General features: G+C 42.7%; 1 protein-coding gene across 1 annotated transcript in view; it reads right to left on the bottom strand.

The window, feature by feature from the left end:
- Nucleotides 1-5,549: 5,549 nt before the first annotated feature.
- Nucleotides 5,550-14,031, bottom strand: part of LOC128700705 (putative ATPase N2B) — a 38,523-nt gene continuing 30,041 nt past the window's right edge. The window contains exon 10 of the mRNA XM_053794035.2: nucleotides 5,550-6,204. The gene's annotated coding sequence lies outside the window, so the exon portion shown is untranslated. The remainder of the gene's footprint in view (nucleotides 6,205-14,031) is intronic.

Raw genomic sequence — 14,031 nt, 5'->3', positions numbered from 1 at the left:
GATGTTTTTCAATAGTGATAGGGGTAGTATCGATATTCGAAAGGAGAGAAAGATCATGAGCTTGGGTAGCATTCTGGACAGTGACGATGCACGTACCGCTCTTGAGAGCATGAAATGAAATATCTCTACCAACATGACGCAGGAGCGCTTTGCCAATACTATGGTCAGAAAGGTAGGCAGAAGAAGTCGGTCTTAAAGTAAAGAATTTAGTCCATTGTGTGGTCCGAAACTGAGCGTGGAGAGGGAGTGCTTGACGTGTCTGTCTTTTCCGAGTAGAATGGGAAGGTAACGAAGGAGCATCATCAGGAGATTGACGTTGGTGTTTAGGAGTAGGACCGGAGTTGGTCCGGCGTGAAATGGGCGGGCGATTCGAAAATTGCCGTACCGTAGAGGGAGAAGCCGGAAGCATAGTCAAAGGAGAGCGGAGTTCAGACAAATCGAAGGAGTCAGTCGAAGCCCCGGTACCTGAAGCGGGTGAGGAAACAGCACCAGCAAGAGGTACAGGGGCATCAGGAGTGTCCGAAGAGTGGTCTAAACACAAGGCAGGGTCAGAATGGGGTGCGGTATCAAGAAGGGGCCCGGGGGTATTGGGTTCATGGATTGGGTTCTCCATGGTTAGGTTACTCCTTTGCTTTTTGTTTTTAAGAAAAAAAAAGAAAGAAGAAAAGAAAATAAAAATAAAAAAAGAATAAAAAAAGGGGGGAGCGGGGAGGAACAATTCCCAGGAGGAATGAAAGGGCCAGAAATCTCCCTCCGCGCCCAAGAGGACCTCAGCACCGCTAGTAGCGCAGATGCAGCATGGAACCCGTGCCATACCCTACCCTTCATGCCAGTAAACCAGCAATCCGGGATAGCAACCTCACATCTGCCGAGCTACCTCGGTGGACAAAAGAGAGGGCGGCCGGATATCTGCCACAAAGCATACCTCCTTCGGCCACCACCCCCGGAATCTGAAAGGTGGCTTCCAGAGATACACCCGTCGCCCGAAAGACACCCAAAGCTACTCTGGGATATCGGAGAGGGATCAGGACATCCCCAGGCGATCCAGATTCCACGGCAAACTACGCCACCGCCAAGAACCTCAACGGAATGGGATGGACCCCGGTGTCCTTTCCCCTACCTAGGAACTAGCGTGCCTGTGGGAGAAATCCCAAAGGCCAAAAAGAGGAAGGGCAAAAGGGAGGGGTGGGGAGGAGGAGGAGGAATGGAAAAAGGGGAGGATGGGATAGGGGAGGGGAGAATGGGGGGTAATTAGGTTCGGTCTGAGGAAGAAGACCGACAGGTCTAATTCCTCAGACCAAGAGCCTCTTCACCACGCCAAGGAGCCCCCCTTGAAGAGGACATTGTTCTTATACTCTCTGAAAAAAACTTCAGCTGGCATAATTACACCCAGGTCTTTCATGTGTTCCTTTCATCATAATTTAGTTGATTACATTATTAAACTTTTTTATACAGCCCTTTATTGACAACATTTTGCCTAGTGGGCTTTATCAAATCACAAACAGATCTCTGTTTGTGACTTCATAAAACCCATTGTGTGGGTGAAATGTCAGTAAAGGATCGCATTATACTGCATTTGTGTTTATTTTTCCAGTACTGTATGTACATAAAGTATACTGTACACATGGAGGTGGAAAGTATAGTGCCTGTACTCAGAAGGAAGAGTCATTTGAATTGTGATGTCTGCACACACTTCTGACAAAACAACTATTGAATGGGTGAAAGTGAATGCTTTTTTTATCACCCTACCTCAGTGAGAGATTGGCAATCTTAAAATATAAAGAAATAAAAATATAACAAATTTATATTTGTATGTTCATATAATTTTTTTTAACTGGCCATCTCCCACCAAGGCAGGGTAACCCAAAAAAGAAACTATTTTTTTTACATTTAGTAATTATACAGGAGAAAGGGGTACTAGCCCCTTGAAGGAATTATAGATATGAAAAAGGTAACATTAAGATGACAACCTATAATATTCCTACTAAACAATGACTGGCCATTTTCTCTACTCAATTTCTAGTGAAAGGCTCTTGATCCAAGGAATTAAATATCCTCCAACTCTCCAGGTGCTGCATGACTCCCCTATAAGTTTAGCCACTTCCCAATGAATATAACATTATTTTCAGTGAACCTTTGGTTTAATGAACTAACAGGGAAGAGCAGATGATCAGTAAAGGAAGCTGTGGAGGATTGTAACAATAATGGATAATTCTGTAACCAATGGACTTGGCCCAGTGTTTCTAAATCAACTGACACCGCTAATTCTGTCCTGTATTTCCAAAATCTGCTAAATCATGGATTTATTTTTAAGAAAAATCAATAAACCCTTAACCCTTAAACTGTCCAAATGTAGATCTACGTTCGCTCGCGAAGCGCTCCGAACGTAGATCTACGTTTTTTTTACATTCTTTCTTATGGAGGAAATAAAGGTTGGAGCGCTATGCACGCAAACGTAGATCTACGTTTGGACAGTTTAACCCTTTCAGGGTCCGTCCCATAGATCTACGGCTTTACGTTCAGGGTCCAAACCGTAGATCTACGTCATGAGCTCAGCTCACTCTGATAAACTGTGAGTGGTACATTTGGGCCTAGATATGACAGAATACATCTATGTGGTATGTGTGCACCACATAAAACAGATCCTGCAGCACACTGTGTATAATGAGAGAAAAAAACTGAAATCATGATTTTTCGATTAAAACAGCGACTTTGCAGTGTTTTTTCGTATGTTTTTTATAGTTGTATTTGCGATTTCTTGGTCTCATTTGATAGAATGGAAGATATATTACAGAAATAGAGATGATTTTGATTGGTTTTAGCACTGGAAATGGCTTGAAACTGAGCTCAAAGTAGCGGAAATGTTAAATTTTTGCCAATATTCAAGAGTAAACAAACGACCTCACACATCTAATACACGTCAGCTGGTGGGTCTAATATACATTCACAAATATGGTGATGATATTTATACAATTATTACAGTATTGCATAACAGTAAATCTTCTATTTTTTGGTGTGAATAAAAATTCATTATGTGAATAAAAAATCAAAATGGAATTTATTTGTAAAGCCTCAAAATGTAACTAATGAACAGAGGAAATGTTAGTTTAGTTCCAGGAATACCTACATTGTTTATTATGGAGCCTATTTTGAAATTGGAATATTTTGAACTTTGTGTTAAATTGGCCAAATTAACAATTTCCGATCACTTTATTTTGTAGTTGAAACAGTTGACTTGGCGATTTCTTGTGCTCAATCGATAGAATAGAAGTAATACTAGTGAAATAGCTAAGAATTTGGTTGATTGGAATAATGTAATTGGCCTAAAATGGGAGTCAAAGTCGGCAAAATCGCCGATTAGTAAATATCGCTGACACATCAAAATTCGCGAGAGCATAATTTCGTCAATTTTCCACCAAATTTCGTACTTTTTGTATTATTACCTTCACAAAAAGATTCTCTACGATTTCATAAGAAAAAATAACAAATTTTTTTTTTGAAAATTCTTGGACACTGGTGCGTGACTTCAGATTTTGGCCTTGGACCCTGAAAGGGTTAAAGGTTAATTAGCAACCCTGTTAACTGGTTTCAAAATTACCGTATATTCATGGGGAAACACCAAGCCCAAAGCAGTCATACAGCACTGTCTAAGTCTCTGGATCAAGACCCCTTCACCAGTATTAAAATACCTATCTTGGAAAAGAAATTTTCGCTGACTTCTATTCTTTCCAACTTGCAGTAGAAATTCTTTCAGACTCCTTAGGGAACCTGTAGAATGTTAGATTCAACTGAGTATCTTGTTAATTACAACAGTTAAAAATACCTTAAGCAATAACTATCATCTTAATAGGCTTAAAAAAATGAGAGAAATCTCACATGTATGCACTGTGTGTGTACGTGGTTGTCACTGCAGCTTTGCATCCAATATGGCTGACAGCATGAAGAGTCAGTAATTTGTGAGGTCACATGCAAAACCTCAATAACCACAAATCTCTGTTGCATACTCTAGCACTGTATTCTTAAATCCACCCTATATCTCTTCAACTTCTTCATTACCTGTATTGTCCCTAGCCCAACTTTCTTTCAATAACTCTCTATTGCCCAACAACTGTTTCCATTAGGCCATTAACTTCTGCTTCCCTCATATGCACTCCATCTTCCTTTTACTCTTACTATAGCTAAAAATATCTTTAAGACTGTAATGATAGATCAGCGGGCCATCTGGTAGGATAATCAGATAAGATTTTGTTATAAAATAACGGCAGTGGCAGCAGCATAAACAGTGGAGTATCTGCAGTGTCAGATGGCAACACACAGCAAAATTCACTTGTCGCAAATCATAACCCACAGCAAATTTTGACAAATGGGGACATGTCCTAAGCTATTTAGGGACAAGTGGGGATACGGTACTTACCAGTAGGTTTGATTTAAAGAAAGGCAGGGAATCTCAAATTCCTTAGCAAGGAACAATAACGATGTTGCTTACAGCTTAAAGACTTGTGTGATAGGGCCATATTAGTGCTAGTATAAGAGAACAAAAAGTATTGAACAGTATCTAGAATTAGCAACAAACGATTTACTTGCACCACTCAGGTTTTTGACAACTGCTCTTACAGATGTCATACAATTTGTCAGCACCTCTGCACCCATGTGAAGTCCTCAAGGACTCTGGAAGAGCACATACATTGTGTGTACAACCAATACAATGCAAACAATCTGCATACAACATTTTTTTCATACCAGAAAGTTATGTGGAACTGCTTTTTACAAATTATATTTCCAAGTAAATCTTACCTTTGTGCACAAAGTTTTAATTTCTATGGTCATTCATCAATGGACAGATGATCATGGGCACCTTGCTTGTCTTTCCTACCCTCAAGTTGTAGAACAAAAGTAAAAGCAAATAAAATAGCATTTATAGGGGTATACAATTTATTTTACATACTGTAGATATTAGTACAAGAAATAGTTTTCTTTAAAATAAATAAAATTTTGGCTACTCATTTACTCTCAAAATTTGAGCCATTCAAGTAGACACACTCCACACAAGTATGCACTGAAACTGGTTTGCAAATACATTATATTTATCCACATGGATTAGAAAACCAAAATAATGCTATATACTTTCCCATTACATGGAATGGGTTGATTAATTCTGTACTACTGCACTTAGACTGGGAAAAATTTGCCTTGCTGGAGGCCTAGCTCATGAAAACTATTATTTTGTTGACTTTCCTTATATAGAGAGCTTAAAAAATGGACTAATTTATAATACTGAATGTTACACACCTCCTCTACTTTATATTAATGAAGTGTTTACAGGATTGTATAAACAATTTGTATGTTTTATCACTTTTGCATATTACACTTTTTAAAAAATTATAAAGCTTAGGTGCAGTATAAAACTTCAGTTGTATATGAAAACAGGTGGCAGTGATTAAAAAAATGCACTCCTTATTGACATATGACATGGAATGTACAAATTTTATTAAAAATGGGTAAAGTATTTCTTAGACAAAATTCTTTCTCACCTCAGTTACTTGTAGAAATTTTGACACAGATGAAAAATTAACCCCACTGAGTGATGGGCACAAAAAAGTCTTCCTGGCTCTGCTTCTGTGATCACAGTCAGTCTCTTAAATACATTTCAAATTTCAAAATCTTTTACCCATTATTCTTTATTTACGAGAAAATGGCAGCATTATACTTAACAATTTACGTGGTTGTATATCATTTCCCTGTACACAACGGTATGTCTGTTTACTGAGTTTGTTAATAATTTGTTTAAGTGTGAGAGATTTTAAAAACCATAACAAGTAAATTTTATCTTCACTATCAAGCAGTTTCCTTCAATTGATATGTCATACGTTTATTTTGATGTTAAATGTTTTAACGAGTTGAAGGATTATTCAAGTGCAAGGGTAAGCAATCTATTGCAAATAAATTTTATCCATTATGACCAATGTGGTTAACATTGAATGATATGCATAATGAATTGGCTGTCAAGCCATTCCACTGTGCAAGTCTTTTTTTGTGTCAAGCCTTTCATTTCCTAAAAGTGTCCTTATGATTATCTGTTGCGTCTCATTCTTAAAAATAAAACAAATAAGGATCTGTTTAATTCCATACCTTGAATTTCATAGCCTTCCATATATACCTTCTCTGTACTGGTTGAAGAGTGCCATTTTTGTTCTTCAGCAAGTCCTGTGGGCATTGCTGATGGTTAACTGTATTTGCTGAAAGTACAGTATATACAAAAAATGTGGATGGAAAAAACAAGTAGGAAGGATCTGGAAAGCAGTAGGAAACTTTTAAAATCCAGAAGGTACATAACGTGATCTTGCTAAATTAGATTATTCTATTCATGGGATGTATCATTGCCACAAATCATTCAGCAATGAATGGCAAAGGTGTGAAAGATAGATGGCAATGAGTGAGAGAGAGGTAGTGTTAAGAGTTAGATCAGCATGGATAAAAAGACAAATGGTCCATGATATATGACTTTCTAGTTTTGAGGGTTCTACCACTGTAACCAGGCCTGCAACTAGACTTCCTGCTTGACTGCCTAGCCAAATGGCTCTTACTGCTAGTGACCTGCAGACCTACACAACTATCACTTTATTGATCAAGTGCTTGCAGCAGGTAATGGTTGCTTCTTCTTGAAAACTTAACCTCTGTCCCAAGAAATCATGAAAATCAGCTACACAGACCTGAGGTATATTATTATTATAATCAAAAAGAAGCGCTAAGCCACAAGGGCTATACAGCGCTGCAGGGTAGGGAAGGAAGCAAGGGAATTGGATGGCAGGAGGGAGGGGGGATGATCAGCAGGTTACAGAAAACAGCGGGGCAGGGGATAGTACGGGGGTAGAGGGTAGCAAGAGATACAAGTAGAAAGGGCTGAAAGTATCAGAATTTGTGAAGTAAGTCAGTCGTTGTCAAAAAGTCAATAAGAGAGTCCGGATGAAAGGTGGGTCCATCAGCGAGAAGGGAAGGTAAAGAGAGAGCAGCGGGGCGAAGACGACGACAGAGGTAAATTCTGCGTGCTCGTTGATAAAGTGGGCAGTCCAACAGAATGTGGCTGACTGATAATGGAGCTTGGCAATTCTCACAGAGAGGAGCAAGACGCCTCTCCATGAGATATCCATGAGTAAGACGAGTATGGCCAATGCGAAGACGGGAGAGAGTAGTCTCCCAACCTCGACACTGGTGATAAGAAGACGGCCAGTAACCTATACTCGGTTTAATAGACTGAAGTTTGTTGCCGAGCATAGTAGACCAACGTTGTTGCCAACGGGTGTGAAGGTGGGAAGATATTACAGCAAAATAGTCCGTACATGGAATACCTCTGTAAGAAACTGGTAGGTCATGTACTGCTGACCGCGCAGCAGTGTCTGCCTGTTCATTGCCCTGTACGTCAACATGACCAGGGACCCAACAAAAAACAATATCTTTATGCTTAGTAAAGATGCGGCGTAGCCAAAGTTGGATACGGAGGACTAAGGGGTGAGGTGTATCAAATTTTTGTATAGCCTGTAAAGCACTAAGGGAGTCTGAGACAACCACAAATGATGACACAGGCATAGATGCAATACGGATAAGTGCTGTAAGGATGGCATATAATTCAGCAGTAAAAATACTAGCTGAAGATAGTAAATGCCCTTGTACGACGCTGTCCGGAAACACTGCTGCGAATACTACGCCGTCAGAAGACTTAGAGCCATCTGTGTACACAGCAATGGCATGAGAATGAGAGTGAAAGTGGTCAAGAAAAAGAGAGCGGGAAGCGACCGTAGACAGTTGGGCTTTCGAGCAAGGGAGGGAGAAAGAACAGACTCGAACAGCTGGGACCTCCCAGGGGGGTAGGGAAAAGTGAGATGCTACATGTACATAGAAAGGTGGTAGTTGAAGAGAAGACAAGAGCGAATGAAGGCGAAGAGAGAAGGGACGGAGTAAGCAGGGGCGGCGAACAAATAAAGAATGTCTACTAATATCAGTGACCATTCTATAAATGGAAGGATTGCGGAGATCATGAGAGCGTACATAGTAGCGCAGGCAATGGGCATCACGGCGATCGGATAAGGATGGAACGTTCGCTTCTGCATAGAGGCTTTCGACAGGGGAAGAGCGAAAAGCACCAAGGCATAAATGTAATCCTTGGTGATGAATGGGGTTAAGGCTAGAGAGAGTAGCAGGAGATGCCGCTGAATAGATCTGGTCACCATAATCAAGTTTCGATAAAATAAGGGTGGAATGTAGGTGAAGGAGGGTTCGACGATCAGCTCCCCACGAAAGATGAGCAAGGGTTTTAAGAAGGTTCAGCCGGCTGTGACAAGTTGCCTTCAGAGAGGTAATGTGAGGTTTCCAGGATAACCTACGATCAAAGAGGAGGCCCAGAAACTTGACTGTATCACGTTCAGGGATACGTGAGCCATAGAGGTACAAAGGATGATCAGAGATGACAGAGCGTCTAGTGAAAGTGATTTGGTGGGTTTTAGTGCTGGAAAATTTAAACCCATGTGTGGTGGCCCAATTGGAAACACGGTCGACTGCATGCTGGAGAGAAACTGTAAGGAGGTGACAGTCAGCGCCTGCACAGGCAATAGCGAAGTCATCAACATAGAGTGATGACCAAATATTTGATGGAAGACTAGAGGCCAAATCATTAATAGCAAGGAGAAAAAGTGTTGTGCTCAGAACACATCCCTGGGGGACACCTTCAGCTTGGACAAAGTCCGGGGAGAGCACATTATTAACCCGAACACGGAAATGCCTGTCAGTTAAAAAGTTCTTAAGGAAGGATGGTAGATTGCCTCGAAGGCCTAAGGAGTGGGCTTGGGCTAAAATATTATACCTCCAAGTTGTGTCATATGCCTTCTCAAGGTCAAAAAATATGGCAATAACTGAGTGGTTATTCGCAAAGGCATTACGAACATACGTATCCAAGCGCAGTAAGGGGTCTATGGTAGAACGTCCCTTACGAAAGCCATATTGACGAGTGGAGAGACTGTTGTGTGTCTCTAAATACCACACTAAACGTCTATTTACTAGACGTTCCATTACTTTGCAAACTGCACTGGTAAGAGCAATGGGACGATAGTGGGAGGTTTCATGTCCCGTAGTGCCTGGTTTGCGGAAAGGGAGAACAATGGCGGATTTCCACAGCTGTGGAAGAACTCCTTGTGACCAAATAAGATTGTAAAGGTGTAATAGGACTGCAAGGGCTGACTGATGTAAATGTTGTAGCATACGAATATGAATGTCGTCGGGCCCAGCTGCCGATGATCGACAAGCTGAGAGTGTTGCCTCCAGTTCTTGAAGTGTAAAAGGCACATTATACTGTTCTTCTCTGAGAGAAGAAAAGTCCAAGGGTGCTAACTCTCTGGCAGACTTTGAGGAAAGAAATGAGGGGCATAGATGGAGTCCCTGAGAAATACGGACCAGATGATTGCCAATTTCATTGGCAACATCTAGTGGGTTTGCTATATCAACACCGGCAACCCGCAGAACAGGAGCCGGGTCAGGAGAATATTTACCACTCAGTTTTCGTACTTTTTTCCAGACTGCACTCATAGAGGAAGCAGAGGTGATGGTGGAGACATAATCTCGCCAGCAAGTGCGTTTAGCGTCACGGATGACACGGCGAGCGATCGCACGCTTCTGTTTAAAATCAAGGAGTCGCTCTGTGGTTCTATTGTACCGGTACCTGCCCCATGCAGCGCGTTTCAAACGTACTGCACGAGCACAAGCAGGAGACCACCAAGGCACGCATTTCTGAGAATGCCTGCCCGAAGTTTGGGGTATAGAATGAGAAGCTGCGGTGAAAACGGAGGACGAGAAGAGGTGTAAAAGCTCATCGATGGAGGACGAAGAAGGAACCTCTTTAAAAACAGTCAGGTGTGAGTAAAGGTTCCAATTTGCCCGATTAAATTGCCAGCGTGGGGTGCGAAGAGGTGGCGAATATGAAGGGGAAGTAAGAATGATTGGGAAATGATCACTGTCATGTAAGTCCGGGAGAACAGACCAAGTAAAGTCTAATGCGGCGGAGGAAGAGCAAACTGAGAGATCGATGCAAGAGAGAGTATGAGTCCGAGGATCAAAATGGGTGTGAGTACCTGTATTTAAAACATGGAGGGGGTGGGTGGCAAGAAAAGCCTCTAACTGAATTCCACGGGAATCACAGTGAGACCCTCCCCAGAGGAAATGGTGGGCATTAAAATCACCAAGTAACAGAATCGGTGGCGGTAATGACGAAACAAGGAAGGCAAAATCCGGAATAGATAATGCCCGAGAAGGAGAGAGATATAAAGAACAGAGCGTATACCACCTATGTAAGTGGATACGGGCTGCTGTGTAATGCAGCGAAGTATGAACAAATAGCTGATGGTACGGAATATCAGTGCGGAGAAGAAGGGCACTTTCATTAAAGGTCCCATCAGGAAAAGGATCTGAAGAATACAATAAATTATAGCCTGAGATGTGAGAAATAACAGCAGAGTGTAATTTTGGTTCCTGTAAGCAAACACCAACAGGGGCAAACTGGGAGAGTAACATCTGAAGCTCACCCCGATTACCCCTGAGGCCGCGTATATTCCACTGTAAAAAGGCCATGATTGGCAATGATAAAGATACTTGAAATCCGCAGGTAAGGGTTCCTACGGACTAGAAGGGTTAGAAAAGTCCACATGCGGAGGCAGTGGAAAATGTTCAAGCAGCGAAGGAACGGTGCGCTGTGAAGAAAGGAGTTGCGCAGATGGAGCAGAGGAGAGAGGAAGAGCGGAAGGTGGATCAGTGTCCATTGATGGTTTGGTCTCTGCAATATATTCAGAGATTGCTTCAAGTGTTTCGGAATTCAGAGATGTCGTATGGGAGACAATATTGGGAATGGTAGGGGGAGGATGAGTAAAGATTGGAACTGTATTGGACTGTACCAAGGTAGGGGGGGGCGAAAGGGTGGAGGGAACTGGAGAAGCGTGGCAGGGGACAGAAGAGACAGGAACCTGGGAGGTGGCAGAAGAGGAAGAAACTTGGGAGGGAACAGGGGAGGAAGGTACATTACGAGGAGGAGGGTGAACCTCTGCACTTGTAACTGAGCCAGTGAGAGGGGAAGAACTAGGGACAGAGACAGGGAGGGTAAAATGAGGAGGTGGAAGATGGGTAGGAGGTGTTACCGGACCTTTTTTTGACTTTTGAGAAGTAGAGGGACGATTGGGAAGAGGTGTCGTACGAGGTCTCGTCGATACTGAGGCTTGTAAGAGAGAACTCGAAGAAGCGAGATTAGACTGAGGCGTTGAAGTAGGGACGTCTGAGCCGAGGACAGCAAAAGGATTAGATACAGGAGTGATTATGGGAGAGGTAACCACAGAGGTGGGTGTAGAAGATGGGATACCAGAAGTGGGGGGACGTTTTGAAACACGGGAATAAGAAACACGTGGGAGTCTCCCTTGGAGGCGGAGATGAGAAACTGCCATGGCATAAGGGAGACCTTCTGTCTCTTTGAGGTAACGGATTTCCCGCTCGTTTAAATAGACCTGACAACGGCGAGAGTACGAAGGGTGAGCCTCATGACAGTTAAGGCAAGAGGGAGTTCGATTGCAAGACGTATTAGAATGGTCATCGGCACCACAGACTGGGCATTCGGCGATAGATCTGCAATATTTCGCTGGATGGCCAAATCGCCAGCAATTTCTACACTGTTGTGGTGTAGGGATCACCTTTCGAACTTGTAACCGATGTCCTGCTATATAAACGGAGGATGGGAGTTCTCGGCTGTCAAAAGTTAAACGAGCCACATTGCTAGGGTATCGTCTCCGCCCACGGGCAGGAAGAACGTAAGTGTCTACCTTGAGGATTGGGAGATCTTGGAGTTCCAGCTGTTCTAGAATGTCGGTGCCACATGTCTGGAAATTTTGTTGAACTATGGTATGGGGCAGAATAACGGTACCACTACAAGAATTGAGGGAATGATGTTTTTCAAGGGTGACAGGAACAGTATCTATATGGGTAAGACGAGAGAGCTCACGAGCCTGGGTAGCATTCTGTACGGTAATGATGCGCGTACCGCTCTTAAGAGCATGAAAAGAAATATCTTTACCAACATGGCGTAGGAGTGCCTTGCCAATACTATGGTCAGAAAGATAGGCAGTAGAGGAAGTTGGTCGTAAAGTGAAGAATTTAGTCCACTGTTCAGTCTGAAACTGAGCGTGGAAAGGTAGTGAAGGACGTGTCGATCGTTTCTGAGAAGAACGAGAAGGTGAAGGTGGAGAAGTATCATCAGCAGGTAATTGTCGTTGACGTTTAGGCGTGGGACCAGAGTTGGTCCGACGTGGAACGGGTCGGCGATTTGAAAATTGCCGCACCGTAGAGGGAGAGGCCGGAAGCATAGTCAGAGGAGAGCGAAGGTCTGATAAATCGAAGGAGTCAGTCGAGGCCTCAGTACCTGAAGCGGGTGAGGAAACAGCACCGGCAATAGGTACAGAGGCATGAGGAATGTCTGAAGAGTGGTCCAAAGACGAGGCGGGGTCAGAACGGGGTGCGGTATCAAGAAGGGGCCCGGGGGTACCAGGTTCATGGACTAGGGCTGCCATGGTTAGGTTACTTCTTTCTTTTTGTTTTTAAGAAAAAAAAAGAAAGAAGAAAAGAAAATAAAAATAAAAAAAAGAAAAAAAAAGGGGGGACCGGGGAGGGATAGTTCCTAGGAGGGATGAAAGGGCCAGAAATCTCCCTCCGCGCCCAAGAGGACTCGACACCGCTAGTAGCGCAGATGCAGCATGGAACCCGTGCCATACCCTACCCTTCATGCCAGTAAACCAGCAATCTGGGATAGCAACCTCACATCTGCCGAGCTACCTCGGTGGACAAAAGAGAGGGCGGCCGGATATCCGCCACAAAGCATACCTCCTTCAGCCACCACCCCCGGAATCCGAAAGGTGGCTTCCAGAGCTACACCCGTCGCCCAAAAGACACCCAAAGCTACTCCGGGATACCGGAGAGGGATCGGGACATCCCTAGGCAATCCAGATTCCACGGCAAACTACGCCACCGCCAAGAAACCTCAACGGAATGGGATGGACCCCGGTGTCCTTTCTCCTACCTAGGAACTAGCGCGCCTGTGGGAGAAATCCCAAAGGACAAAAAGAGGAAGGGCAAAAGGGAGGAGTGGGGAGGAGGAGGAGGAAAGGAAAAAGGGGAGGATGGGGAGGATGGGATAGGGGAGGGGAGATTGGGGGGTAATTAGGTTCGGTCTGAGGAAGAAGACCGATAGGTCTAATTCCTCAGACCAAGAGCCTCTTCACCACGCCAAGGAGCCCCCCTTGAAGAGGACCTGAGGTATAAATACACATTTTACAACGTGATATTTAATTTTTATTGAAGTAGACCAGTGAGCTAGCAAAAGGCCCTGGTCAGTCACCTACCAAAAGATTCACATAACATTAGGAGACGCTTTCAATATATACACATGTATATACACTGTACATATATACATATACACACTGATACTAAGGCTAAAATTTAGCTAGAATTTAAAACATTACTAAACAATCTCTAGAATAATTTAACAAAGTTAAATGAGATATTATGTACAGTAAGATGAATTTGACTTTTACATTTTCACACTGCTAGAGAAAAATACTAATTTTAGTACAGTAATAAACTTTCATTAATACTTTGTGGTTTAAAATTAAAAGAAATAAAAATCTGATTTTCCTACTCACATACATATGCACAATACTTAAGGAAAATATACAGAATCTGAGGGGCAACAACATAATATGGATTTCATAATAAATACAGCAGGGCCCCACTTATACGGCAGATTAAGTTCCAGGCTGCCACCAGAAAGCAGAATGCCATTTTTTCCACTTATAAATGCCAGATAACAAGTTTACACTAACATATATTAAGTTAGCAATAAAACTAGGCATTAAAAAAACAATAAAAAGTAAAATACACACACAGTACACTCATTATTTACCTCAAGATATTTGTAGCCTTAATGTAGGGCAAAAGGCAAGTACATAGTATTTATTG

Source organism: Cherax quadricarinatus, chromosome 56 (assembly GCF_038502225.1).
Source record: "Cherax quadricarinatus isolate ZL_2023a chromosome 56, ASM3850222v1, whole genome shotgun sequence".
Lineage (NCBI taxonomy): Eukaryota > Metazoa > Arthropoda > Malacostraca > Decapoda > Parastacidae > Cherax > Cherax quadricarinatus.
The sequence above is the reverse complement of the archived record's forward strand: the minus strand, read 5'-3'. Positions and strand labels throughout refer to the sequence as shown.